Source organism: Sus scrofa, chromosome 16, assembly GCF_054392235.1.
Source record: "Sus scrofa isolate SSC_HxYL_T2T_F1_AM1 chromosome 16, Sscrofa_HxYL_maternal_Yorkshire_Landrace_v2.0, whole genome shotgun sequence".
In the NCBI taxonomy this organism is placed as follows: domain Eukaryota; kingdom Metazoa; phylum Chordata; class Mammalia; order Artiodactyla; family Suidae; genus Sus; species Sus scrofa.
Genome location: NC_139398.1, coordinates 31,024,609 through 31,037,472, shown reverse-complemented (window position 1 = coordinate 31,037,472; position 12,864 = coordinate 31,024,609). Strand labels below are relative to the sequence as shown.

The 12,864-nt window shown below is 38.1% G+C and overlaps 1 long non-coding RNA gene across 10 annotated transcripts in view; it reads left to right on the top strand.

Moving 5' to 3' along the window:
* LOC102162488 (uncharacterized) overlaps positions 1-12,864 on the top strand; it is a 503,988-nt gene that overhangs the window by 430,071 nt on the left and 61,053 nt on the right. For 9 of the 10 annotated variants that reach the window (XR_014831117.1, XR_014831119.1, XR_014831116.1 and 6 more), the window contains one exon: positions 5,585-5,692. This is a non-coding gene — a long non-coding RNA (uncharacterized LOC102162488). Of the gene's footprint in view, positions 1-5,584; positions 10,059-10,908; positions 11,006-12,864 lie in introns of those variants that run through there. The other variant, XR_014831120.1, reaches the window with a different exon arrangement.

Genomic DNA, 12,864 nt, shown 5'->3' with positions numbered 1-12,864 from the left:
TATGAATTTTTATATTTTTCTCACAGCTGACCTCTTAATATATTTTCTTATGGTCAGTATAGAAATTGTATTTTCTTTTCCCAGTGAGTTGCACTAGTTAGTGGAAGGATATAGGAGCTTTATGAATGTCCAGTAACATGTTTTCATTTTTGTTCCCTTTGGAAGTCTGAGTTCATGGCTGAAAGAGATCACAAGGAAGTTGCTTTTTTACATCATCTGTCCATCCTTTAATATTTCTTTTTTTTTTTTATGGCCACACCTGCAGCATATGAAAGTTCCCAGGCCAGAAATTGAATCCAAGCCACAGGGGCAACCTATGCCGAAGCTGCAGCAACACCTGATCCTTTAACCCACTGCACCTGGCCAGGGGTTGAATCTGTGCCTCCATAGCATACCTGAGCTACTGCAATCGAATTCTTAACCCACTACACCACAGTGGGAACTCCCATCACTTAATATTTTAAAATTCCAGATTAGCAAATCAAAAAGACCAAAGAAAGATTATTACTTATAATGATCAACTTTGTGATAGATTCATCTATCAATACTGTCAGTTATTACCCTAAAGTGTCAGTTAAACTCTTGAATCTCTGCATAAAGTATGTTTCTGCTATCTCCCTTTATACTTTTAGTTTTTGACATTAAAGGCATTACTTATCTCTAGGGTATATATATGTTTTCAAAACCATTTTTTTCTTTCAGTATTCACCATACCTCTCAGGGTGACTTTAATCTTATTAAGAGATGGAATTGCCCTCCTTTGGGAAGGATTCAGACTCTAGATCTTAGTTCTCATAAAATCTGCTCTCTTCTACATCAACTGTATCTTTCAGGAAAACCCTAAATCTTCATGCATCTCACATATTAGTGGCCAAATTAAAGGATATCGATTCAGCTCACAAGCTCAAATATTTTTATTTAACTGAGAAAGAATCAGATTTAAAACAAAGTTGTGGGAAAAAAGCTATGTTAAAATATCTTTTCAAACAATGAGATGACTTCTGATATTTCCATTGGCAGACTCACCTTTTTTTTTTTTTTTTTTTTTTAACTGACCCTTCTTGGTGTCTTACAGCCTTGTAAGCACATAGGGCTTTTCTATCATCTCATTTGACTACAGTCCAGTTCTGTAATTTATAAACACAACATGCTATAATGGTTAGGTGCCCTAAAACGGATTGCTCTGATTTAGCTCTGATTACTTCTTTGAAATTGAGCAAATTACCTAACCTTGCTGAGCTGTTTTCTCATCATAAAGTAAGAGTAATACTGTTACTATGAAAACTGCAAGATGCTGATAAAAGAAATCAAAGATGACACAAGCAGATGGAAAGATATACCATGTTCTCAGATTAGAAGATTCAATATTGTCAAAACGACTATACTACCCAAGGCAATCTACCAATTCAATGCAATTCCTATCAAATTACCAATTTTTCTACAGAACTAGAACAAAAAAAAATTTAATTTTTCTAGAAGCGCAAAAGACCCTGAATAGCCAAAGCAATCCTGAGAAAGAAAATCAGAGCTAGAGGAATCAGGTTCCCTGACTTCAGACTGTACTACAAAGCCACAGCAATCAAAACAGTATGGTACTGGCATCCAAACAGAAATATAGATCAATGGAACAGGATAAAAGGCCCAGAAATAAATTCACATACCTATGGTCAATTAATCTACAACAAAGGAGGCAAGAATATACAGTGAAGAAAGGACAGTCTCTTCAATAAGTGGTGCTGGGAAAACTGGACAGCTACATGTAGAACAGTGAAATTAGAACACTAACACCATATACAAAAATAAACTAAAAATGGATTAAAGACTTAAATGTAAGAATGAACACTATAAAACTCTTAGAGGAAAACATAGGCAGAATACTTTGATATAAATTGCAGCAGTATCTTTTTGGATTCACCTCCTAGACTAATGAAAATAAAAACAAAAATAAACAAATGGGACCTAATTAAACTTAAAAGCTTTGGCACAGCAAAGGGAACCATAAACAAAACAGAATGGGAGAAAATATTTGCAAGTGAAGCAACTGACAAGGAATTAATCTCCAAAATATACAAACAACACATGCAACTCACTACCAAAAAAGCAAACAACCCAATCAAAAAATGGGCAGAAGATCTAAATACACATTTCTCCAAAGACATACAGATGGCCAAAAAAGCATACAAAATCATGCTCAACATCACTAATTATTAGAGAAATGTAAATTAAAACTGCAGTAAGGTTTCACCTTGTAATAGAATGGCCGTCATCAAAAAGTCTACAAAAAATAAATCCTGGAGAGAGTGTGGAGAAAAGGGAACCCTCCTACACTGTTGATGGAAATGTAAATTAGTACAACTACTATGGAGAACAGCATGGAGGTTCCTTTAAAAACTGAAAATAGAGCTATCATTTGATGCAGCAATCCCACTCCTGGGCATCTATCGAGAGAAAACCGTAATTCAGAAAGGTATATGCACCCCAGTGTTCGTTGCAGCACTGTTTACAATAGTCAAGACATGAAAGCAACCTAAATGTCCATTGACAGAGGAATGGATAAAGAAGATGTGGTATGTATACATGATAGAATATTAGCCATAAGAAAGAATGAAATAATGCCATTTGTAGCAACATGGATGGACCTAGAGATTATCAGACTAAGTGAAGTCAAACAGAGAAAAACAAAGCATACGATGTCATTTATATATGTAGAATCTAATAAAATGTCAAACAGAGAAAAAGCATACGATGTCATTTATATATATGTAGAATCTAATAAAATGATACAAAAAAGTTATTTATTAAACAGAAACAGGAGTTCCCGTCATGGCACAGCAGAAACGAATCCAACTGGGAACCATGAGGTTGCAGATTTGATCCCTGGCCTTGCTCAGTGGGTTAAAGTATCCGGCATTGCTGTGAGCTGTGGTGTAGGTTGCAGATGCAGCTTAGATAAGGTGTTGCTGTGGCTGTGGTGTAGGCTGGCAGCAACAGCTCCGAATGGACCCCTAGCCTGGGAACCTCCATATGCCTCAATTGTGGCCCTAAAAAGACAAAAGACCAAAAACAAAAAAAAAATGGAACAAACTCACAAATTTTAAAACCAAACTTAGCATTATGAAAAGGGAAACTTTGTATGAGGTGGATAAATTGGGAGAGTAATCCTCTTTATCCCATATAACCATTAAGAGAGTTAGATGGGGGAAATGCGTAGATAGCAGGGGCTACATCTGTTCAAGCTGAGCAAAATTTGGTCCATATATATATCTATGCATGAATTTAGTCAATATGTATACTGGCTTTAACCATTTTGGTTTTTACACTCAAACATGTTTTGGAACTCTGCACATCTTGGTATAAAGAGATTGGCCTCCTACCTTTTAAACAATTGTATAATATTTCATAGTATAAATGCTCCAATTTGGTTTTATTTATGTTTATGCTTTTGCTTTTATTTTTGATTCTTCCCCTGCAGATAGCCATTTAGGTTGCTGCCAATATTTTGACTATTACAACAACATTACAGTGTCCCGTATACGTTTGTGTGAGCATTTACTATGGTAAATGCTGATTTCTGGGGCATAAAGTATACACATTATACTTACTATATACACTTACATATACATATGCAGCATGAGTCTCAGCTGCGGCTTGTATTCAGCCCCTGGCCCAGCATCTTCCATATGCTGTGGATGCAGTCATTATTTAAAAAAAAAAAAAATAGGTAATATAAGACTGCTCTCCAGAAAGTCTCTTCAAAAATGCATCTCAACTCATCTTTAAAATATGCCAAATGTTGGAGTTCCCGTCGTGGCGCAGTGGTTAACGAATCCGACTAGGAACCATGAGGTTGCGGGTTCGGTCCCTGCCCTTGCTCAGTGGGTTAACGATCCGGTGTTGCCGTGAGCTGTGGTGTAGGTTGCAGACGCGGCTCGGATCCTGCGTTGCTGTGGCTCTGGCATAGGCCGGTGGCTACAGCTCCGATTCGACCCCTAGCCTGGGAACCTCCATATGCCGCGGGAGCGGCCCAAAGAAATAGCAAAAAGACAAAAAAAAAAAAAAATGCCAAATGTCATATAATTATCAAAAGTTTTAGACTGATAACGAACTAGGAATAGAAGGAATGTGGCTCAACATAATAAGAGCCATTTATGAAATGACTACACCTAGTATAATACTCAATTGAGAAAGACCAAAAGCTTTTCCTATAAGAGAACAAGGCAAAGATGCCTCTATTAAATATAGTATTAGAATTCCTAGCCAGAGCAATAAGACAAGACAAAGAAATAAAAAGCCTCCAAATGGGAAAGGAAGAAGGAAAATTATCTCTCTTCATAGATTACATGATCATATATGTAGAAAACCCCAAAGATTCCACAAAAAAACCCTAAAGATTCCACACACACACAATAAACTAACCAATAAATACAGCAAAGTTTCAGGATACAAAATTAACAGGCAAAAAATTGTTGCATTGCAATATAGTGCTCATAATCCAAAAAGGAAACTAAGAAAACAACTCCACTAACGATATCATCAAAAAGAATAAAAAACTTGGGAATATAAGCGTAACCAAGGAGGTGAAAGACATATACTGAAAACTATAAAACATTGCTCAAAAAAATTAAAGATATGTGGGAGTTCCCTCTGTGGGTCAGTGGTTAATGAACCTGACTAGGATCCAAGAGGATACAGGTTCGATCCCTGGCCTCTCTCAGTGGGTTAAGGATCCAGCATTGCCATGATCTGTGGTGTAGGTTGCAGACATGGCTCAGATCTGGTGTTGCTTTGGCTGTGGCGTAGGCCAGCAGCTCCAGCTCTGATTTAACCCCTAGCCTGGGAACCTCCATAATGCTGCAGATGCGGCCCTAAAAAGCCAAAAAAAAAAAAAAAAAAAAAAAAAAAGGTGGAATGGTGGTTGCCTATGGCTGAGGGAAGTAAGGAATAGGAAGTTATTATTTAACGGGTATAGAGTTTCAGTTTTTCAAGATGAAAAGTGTTCTAAAGTGGAAGGTGATGACATCAATGTCAATGTACTCAGTACCTCAGAAGTATTCACTTTAAAATGGTTAAGATGGTAATTTTTATGTTATGTGTATCTTACAAAGGAAAAAGATGGGCAAAGGACTTGAATAGACCTTTCTCCAAAGAAGTTATATAGAAGATCAATAAGCACATGAAAAGATTGAAAAGATGCTCAGATTATTGGATAGCATAAACACTTTTTTAAGAGGATTTTTATTATCCCACTGATTTTATTGATTAATTGGAGAAAACTGGCAACTTCACAGTATTGAATCATTCCATCCATAAACATGGTATATAGCTCTTTTTTTCAGATCGTCTTTCATGTTCTTAAATAAAGTGCTACAGTTTTTTCAGTGTAGTTTTTCTTGCACACTTATTGTTCAACTTATTCCTAGGCACTTTAGAGTTTTTGCTATTATGAATGAGATATTTTTCTATTATATTTTCTAATTGATTATCACTGGTACATATTGCTTTTTATGTTTTACTTGTTCTCCTAGTAACTCACTATATTCCCTTATTAGTTCTAACTGTTTAATGTTTATCTTGGTGTTTCTAGATGGACAGTAACACTGAAGGTCTCACAAAACTGCAATCAAGGTATCAGCAGGCTTCATTCTTATTTGGAGGCTTAACTAAAGAAGAATCTGTTTGCATTCTCACCCAGGTTGGTAGAATTTATTTCCTTGTAGTTATAGAACTGAGGATAAAGCTGTAATTCAAAAAGATACATGCACCCCTATGTTCACTGCAGAACTATTCACAATAGCCAAGACGTGGAAACAACCTCAATGGCCACTGACATATGAACAGATTAGGAAGATGTGGTGCATTTATACAGTGGAACACTACTCAGCCATTAAAAAAGAATGAAATAATGCCACTTTCAGCAACATGGATGCAACTAGAGATTGTCTTAGAGATACTAAGTAAAGTATGCCAGAAAGAGAAAGACAGATACCACATGATATCACTTTTATGTGGAATCTAAAATATGGCACAAATGAACCTATCTAAAAAACAGAAACGAACTCACAGATATGGAGAACAGACTTGCGGTTGCCAGGGAGGAGGGAAGAGGTAGTGGGATGGACTGGGAGTTTGGGGTTAGTAGATGCATAGAACTACATTTAGAATGGATAAGCAATTTGTCCCTATTGTATAGCACAAGGAATTATATCCAGTCTCTTGGGATAGACCGAGATGGAAGACAGTATAAAAAAAGGGATTATATGTATGTATGACTGGGTCACTTTGCTGTACTGTAGAAACTGGCACAGCATTGTAAATAAACTATAATTTTTAAAATATCTTACAAAAACTAAAACTAAAAGTAAGTAAGAGGGAAGGGGTGAGGGCTGTAGCAAACTCAAGAACCCAGACCCCATGTACAGGGGGTAACTTTATGACATGAGGAAAAGTGGTCTATTAAGACTAGAACTTTACTGGTTTATTTTTAAGAGAAGCTGGGGATCTGGAATTTTGCCTCCTGAATTGCAAATGTTTGTTACTAGTTTTAATTAAAAAGCAGAAAGACTTTTGTAATAAAACATCTGTGAACAGGTTATCTATTGGTTTGCAAACTTTAAAAAACTGCCTTTCCCAGAATAAGTTTTGAGCAGCCAGGGGGCAGCATGAGGGTGTAGAGTGTCATTGGAAGATGAAATGGATAGAATGGAAGGCAAGCTTAGCCCACTTAGCAGTTTTGCCCAGAGTGCAGACGCAGGAAGCAGGGAGGTCCAGCTCTCACGTTGCAGAGCAAGGGCCCAGAGGCTAGAGGAGGATGAGGTAAGGCTCCTCTGTTGGTGCACATTCCATCTTCTCCAGGCATCCCCGGGGAGGGCACATTCCTCATGGTCAAGTGGCAGAGCTGTTGATTTAAAAGATTCTTAGAATATTCTATTCAGTACCCCAGTGGGTTTTTCTTGCCTTGGAAACATTATATCTAGGCTGCGCCTTGTCTGTGAGACCTCCATAAAAGTGAGTGGGAAGACCGTCATGACTCTAGACCCTACGCAGTTTCCCGGAGCCTGGCACATTCCCTCAGGTCCCTTCCCAGAAGAGTGCCAGTCACACTGTTACAGCAGGCAGAAAGTTAGGCACGAGCAGAGAAGGGGTGCTTGGGGCCAGATGGCAGGAAACCACACATCATGCAAACAGAAGGGTCCATGGGTAGATAAAGAACCTACAGACTGGTAGGAAACCACGCCTTTTGGGGTGATAAGTGCCCTGGGCACAGACAAAGACAGGTGGAAAAGGGCGTGAATCGCCCATGTCCTGATGTAACCTGTTGCTCATTATGCCCTAATGAGGGGCATAAAGTTATAATAAAATTAGCTATGCAGATAAGAAGTACCCATCATACACCAACGCCATGACACCTCTGATAAACTAAATAAGGACAAAAACCCCTCTTCCTTTTGGGAAGGTGAAGGTGGAGTAAAAATTAAGGAATATGACCCTCAAACCCTACCTTCCCAGTGAAGATCCCGCCCATAAAATTAGATACCCCATATAACTGGTGTGCCAAAAAACTCGGGGCAGCTGCTCGCCTCTCTGCTCACCTCTCCTTAAGAGATGTATTTCTCATTTAAATAAATCCTCAATTTTCTTTCTCAATTTCCATCTCGTTTCTGAATTCTTTCTGTGACCAGACCAGCACCTGACCTTCGGGAACAACACCAGTCACAAGCTAATTCTCCATTCCGCAAATTTTAGCTTCTACAGAAAATCGGAAGGTTAACTTATCATAGAGTGAATCTCCACTTTTTCAATGAAGTTTTAAAATACTTGCAAAATTACCTACAATTATCTCTCGAAAATATAAGTAACTAGTCAATAAGCCCATCTTTCCTTGAATGTAGCTAGCTCCCTGAGACTCTAGAGAGTTGGATTACACACCAGATGAGAGATGATGAGGAATGCAAAGAGAAGGTTTCCTTAGATCCAGGTATCAGAAAGAGTCACCTGATTCAGAGATTTGACTGCAAATTATGAAAGGAAATATTGGGCCTAGATGTGATCAGCTGCTTCTCTCTTTGGGGGACCAGTTACCATATCAAAGCCTACCTGGATGAGCTGTTGGCATGCGTGTTTTGAAAAATCTTCTCTCCTACTTCTAATATCCTCTCTGCCTACCACCCTACAAAAAGTCCAACTGAGAATCCCTGTGGCAAAGGGAAAGAGAGATGAAAAAGTCATCCTGGGATAGCAAGGCTATGAATTGGCCAGACTGAACACAAAGCCAAGATTGAAATTACCCCCAGGAAAGATGTGAAAAGGTCCTTTACAGTTTCCTACAACCTCATTGCGACTTGGTTGCATTCTGATAGTTCCCTGGGGAGATGATAAATAGATAAAGTGATTTACAGAGCAATGCTTCTATTGTTCCCCTACTGCACAAGACTTCTCAGAGATGGTGCCCTGGAGCTATAACCCTAATTCATTTTAACATTCACAACCAACACAATAGTGCTTGCAGATAAAGACCCCAGAGATTTTGTGCTACTTTCTCAATGAAAACAAAAATTGAGGCTATGCTAAATTCTGCTGCAGAACAGAGCATAGCATTAATGCATTCCATTGTACATTTATTCCCTTGACTGTGGGCAATTGGAATAGTCCCCAACATGTGCATCCTCTGCTCCACTCTTCTCCCCCCATGCCACCTTCCTACTCCAGTGCATTCCAGACAATAACCCACCAATGTTCTGTCCCTACTGCCTCTGTGCATACTCCCATCCCGCTGGCTCAGGGCAGCAGCAGCTTTCCTGTTAATGACACTCTTTGTGCATTCCCCTTCTCTCAGCCTCAGCTGCATTCTCTCATTCAATCCTCACACCAATCATGTTGTTCTTAGTTTCAACCACTATGTGTTTTAAGGGGACTTGTTTGTTTGTTTCTTTTGGGGGGGGGTGTTTGTTTTGCTTTGTTTTGGTCTTTTTAGGGCCACACCCACAGCCTATGGAGGTTCCCAGGCAAGGGATGGAATCAGAGCTGTAGCAACCTGCCTACACCACAGCCACGGCAGCAATGCCAGATCCTTAACCCACTGAGCATGGCCAGGGATTGAAACTGAGTCCTCAGGGATGCTAGTCAGATGCAGTTCCCCTGAGCCACAACGGGAACTCCTGTTTGTTTTTTATTCAATATAATTGGCATATAATATTATTATTAGTTTCACTTATATAACATAGTGATTCAATATTTTTATACATTAAAAAATTATCACTGCAATAAGTCTAGTTACCGTCTTTTGCCGTACAAAGCTATTAAATATATTTAATATATGTCCATATAATAAGAACATCCAATATGTAAGTAATATAAAAAGATTATTGGCTGTTTTCCCTGTACACTACATCCCCTCGGCTAGTTTTTTTTTTTTTATGGAAATTTGGATTAAGATTACCTTTTAATCCCCTTTACCTATTTTACCCATCCCCCTTCCTACCTCCCCTATGGCAACCACCAGTTTGTTCTCTGTATCTATGCTTAATTCTATTTTGTTTTATTTATTCATTTGTTTTGATGTCTTAGATTCCACATATAAGTGAAATCATTAGATATTTGTCTTTCTCTAACTTACTTCACTTGACCTAATACCCTCTAGGTCTATCCATCTTATCCCAAATGGCAAGATTTCATTCTTTTTTATGTCTGAGTAATACTCCATTGCATATATATACCACATCTTCTTTTCATCTATTGATGGGCACTTAGGTTGCTTCCATATCTTGGCAATTGTAAATAATACTGCAGTGAACATTGGGGTGCATATATCTTTTTGAATTAGTGTTGTTATTTTCTTTGGATAAATATCCAGAAGTAGAATTGTTGGATCAATGGTAGTAGTATTTTTAAGTTTTTGAGGGAACTCCATGCTGTTTTCCATAATACTTGTACCAGTTCTCATCCCCATCACTGGCGCATAAGAGTTCCCTTTTCTTTATATCCTGACTAATATATGTTGTTTTGTTTTGTTTTGTTTTGTTTTGTTTTTTTGTCTTTTTGCTATTTCTTGAGCCGCTCCCGTGGCATATGGAGATTCCCAGGCTAGGGGTCCAATCGAAGCTGTAGCTGCCAGCCTACACCAGAGCCACAGCAACGCATGATCCGAGCCACGTCTGCAACCTACACCACAGTTCACGGCAACGCTGGATCGTTAACCTACTGAGCAAGGGCAGGGACCGAACCCGCAACCTCATGGTTCCTAGTCGGATTCGTTAACCACTGCGCCACGACGGGAACTCCCTAATATATGTTATTCATGGTCTTTTTGATGACAGCCATTCTGACAGCTGTGAAGTGGCATCTCATTCTGGTTTTGATTTGCATTTCCCTAATGATTAGTGATGTTGAATATCTTTTCATGGGTCTGTTGACTATCTGTAAAGCTTCTTTGGAAAAATGTCAATTTAAGTCCCCTGCCCATTTTTAAATTGGATTGTTTGGTTTTCTGATATCGAATTGTATGAGTTCTTTATATATTTTGGATATTAACTCCTTATCAGACATCATTTGCAAATATCTTCTCCCACTTAGTAGGTTTCCTTTTCATTTTATTGATGGTTTCCTTTTGCTGTCAAAAGCTTTTTAGTTCAATGTAGTCCCATTCATTTATTTTTTCTTTTGTTGCCCTTGTCTAAGGATACAGATCCAAAAAAAAATATTGCTAAGACTGATGCTAAAGGGTATACTTTCTGGAACTCCCATCATGGCTCAGTGGTTAACAAATCCAACTAGGAACCATGAGGTTGCAGGTTCGATCCGTGGCCTCGCTCAGTGGGTTAAGGATCCGGTGTTGCCATGAGCTGTGGTGTAGGTTGCAGATGCGGCTCAGATTCCAAGTTGCTATGGCTGTGGTGTAGGCTGAGGCTACAGCTCCGATTGGACTCCTGGCCTGGGAACCTCCATATGCCATGTATGCAGGCCTAGAAAAGACAAAAAAAAAAAAAAAAAAGAAAGAAAAAAAAAAGTATACTTTTTATGTTTTCTTGTAGGAGTTTTATGGTTTTGATGTTACATTTAAGTATTTAGTCCATTTTGAGTTTATTTTTGTACTGGATATAAGAAAGTAGTACAGATTCATTCCTTTGCATGTAGCTATCCAGTTCTTCCAGCACAATTTACTGAAGAGATTGTCTTTTACCTATTGTATATTCTTGCCTCCTTTGTCATAAATTAGTTGGTCATATGTATATGGGTTTATTACTGGGCTCTCTATTCCGTTCTATTGATCTATGTGTCTTTTTGTGCCAGTACCATACTGTTTTGATTACTGTAGCTTTGTGGTATGGTTTTAAATCAGAGATCATGATATACTAACTTTGTTTCCTTCTTTCTTAAGATTGTTTTAGCTATTTGGGGTCTTTTGTGATATGCAAATTTCAGGATTATTCTAGTTTTGTAGAAAATGCCATTGATATTTTGATAGGGATTGTGTTAAATCTATAGATTGCTTTGGTAGTATGGACATTTTAACAATATTGAGTCTTCCAGTCACAACCATTTATTTGTCTTGTCTTCAGTTTCTTTCATCAACATCTTATAGTTTTCAGAGTACATGTTTTGCTTCCTTGGTTAAATTTATTCCTAAGTATTTTATTCTTTTTGATACAATTTTAAGAGTAAATGGGATTGTTCTTATTTATTTCTTATTAAAGCATAGTTAATTTACAATGGTATGCCAATTTCTGCTATATAGCAAAGTGAATCAGTTACAAAATACATCACAATACATACATTCTTTATGTCTTTTTTTTTTTTTTTTTTTTTTTTTTTTTGTCTTTTTAGGGCCACACCCATGGCATATGGAAGTTCCCAGGCTAGGGGTTGAATCAGAGCTGAGGCTGCTGGCCTACACCACAGCCACAGCAATGCCAGATCTGAGCCACATCTGTGACCTACATCACAGCTCATGGCAATGCCAGATCCTAACCCACTGAGCAAGGCCAAGGATTAGACCTGCATCCTCATGGGTACTAGTTGGGTTCATTAGTCACTGAGCTACAATGGGAATTCCTTTTCTTTTCTTTTTTTTTTATATTCCTTTCCATTATTGTTTATCCTAGGACACTGGATATAGTTCCCTGTGCTGTACAGTATGACCTCATTGTCTATCTATTCTAAATGTAATAGTTTGCATCTACTACTCCTAAACTTCCAGCCCATTCCTCTCCCCCCCTCCTCGCCCTTGGCAACCACAAGTCTGTTCTCTATGTCTGTGAGTCTGTTTCTGTTTTGTAGATAGGTTCATTTGTGCCGTGTTTTAGATTCCACATAAAGTGATATCATATGGTATTTGTGTTTCTCTTTTGGCGTTTATTTCACTTAATGTGATCATTTCTAGTTGCATTCATGTTCCCGCAAATGCCATTATTCCATTTTTTTTTTAATGACTGAGTATTCTCCCATTGATATATGTACCACAACTTCTAATCCATTCATCTGTCGATGGACATTTAGGTTGTTTCCATGTCTTGGCTGCTGTAAATTGTGCTGCAGTTAATACTGGAGTGTGTGTATCCCTTTGAATCATTGTTTTGTCTGGGTATATGTCCAGGTGTGAGACTGCTAGATCATATGGGCTCTATTTTGGTTTTCTGAGGAACCTCCATGCTGTTTTCCAAGGTGGTTGCACTAACTTACATTCCTACCAACAGTGTTGGAAGGTTCTCTTTTCTACATACCTCTCCAGCATTTGTTATTTGTAGACTTTTTAAAGACAGCTAATCTGACCAGTGTAAGGTGGTACCTCATTGTAGTTTTGATTTACATTTCTCAAATAATTAGTGATGTTTAACATGTTTTCATGTGCTTTTTAGCTATCTGTATGTC